Here is a 1,582-nt window from a genome sequence, read left to right as displayed (position 1 = left end):
TAAATGGTCCAATCGCCACTAACATTTCCGTATGGATTACGATTATTTTGATATAATCCCCTCTTTAAATACTGTCGCTCTGAATAGTGCCATTTCTCCTCATTTTTGCTCGATCGTATCCCCCACAATCACGATATTGCTTTAAACGCCGGCATTTTAATCCAGTCTCTCTGAATATTGCCATTTCAAAAAAAGTACGAAAATAGACTATGTACCAGATTAATGATGTACATATGATGTATAGTACATATAATCATTAAGCAAATCCTTAAGAAATCAACGCTTTTACAAAAACAACTCGTTTTTGTTGAATCAAAATCGCGAAAAAAAGAACATCCAAAAATATACACTTCGTACTTTCGGGAGGGAAAATAATAAAACTAACGAGTGGCACTAATCAGGAAGAACTGCTGCGCATTCGATGGCATTTTCCGTGCCATGAGTCGGGGAAGCTAAGTCCACGAATAATACTCTCGTATCGGCTCATGTCCGGCATTATTCAGAGAGCGGACTGTATTTTCGGAATCCCAGTTTAAATTTTTTTAAACATTTAATTATTTATTGAGAAAAATTTTGGCCTCGTTGCGGGCACATTCTCATCGCGCTCGATAATATATTTATCTGGCGCTTTGTGCTAGGTCTTTGTGTTTTCCCCACATTTGTGCGCAGGCCCTTTAAATTTAAAGGTGAATTAAAGGCTTTAAAGAACACATTCTCATCATGTATCTCGTGCTTCGCACTCTATTTTGTTTAAAATGTAAAATTTTCTTCACTATGATCAACACTACTATATCAAATGTATATTGTATTTAGTTTAATATTTGCCCCTTATTTTTCACTAATTTGCATTCTCAGTGACCATGAAAAATTCATCATTTCTATAAATTTATATGATTACAATTCATAATACGTATTGGTACTGAAACAGACGTATTTTCATTATCTTGTTTAAAATTTCTTTGTAAATGCACATCGTATAAAAAAAAAACAATTTTATTAACTAATTTTGAACAAAAAATTTTAATTTTTTAAGGAATTTTGAACCTAGTAGTTAAATTTTCAACCAAAAAGGTTAATTTTCTACCAAAAAAAGGCAAATTTTCAAAAAATAGATGAATTTTTAACTAAAAAAGCTAAATTTTCAATGAAAAATATAATACGGTAATTTTCAGTTAGAGGAATTAGTTTTCCAGCACACAAAATAAATGTTCTATTAAATAGTTAAATTTTCAACCAAACACATGCATTTTCTACCATAAAGATTAATAACGCCTACGAAAAAACTTTCGGCAATAGATGTAGTAAATTTTTTGAGAAAAAAAAATAATTTTTAACTAAATAATTGAATTACTTACCGCGAACATTATATTTTCACTAAAAAAAATCAAATTTTCAATTAAAAATTATAAATTCAAGGAGAGCAATAGCTTAATTTTAAGTAGAAAAAATAAGTTTTTTAGCAAATAAAATACAATTTCAACATAATACGAGGGTAGTTCAATAAGTCCTTAGAATGAAGTATAAAAACAATTTTTTTGGGTAAATTTTTTTTTATTTTTCAACATAATCTCCTTGGAGCTCT

The sequence above is a fragment of the Belonocnema kinseyi genome, chromosome 10 (assembly GCF_010883055.1).
Source record: "Belonocnema kinseyi isolate 2016_QV_RU_SX_M_011 chromosome 10, B_treatae_v1, whole genome shotgun sequence".
Taxonomy (NCBI): domain Eukaryota; kingdom Metazoa; phylum Arthropoda; class Insecta; order Hymenoptera; family Cynipidae; genus Belonocnema; species Belonocnema kinseyi.
This window is presented reverse-complemented; position numbering follows the sequence as displayed.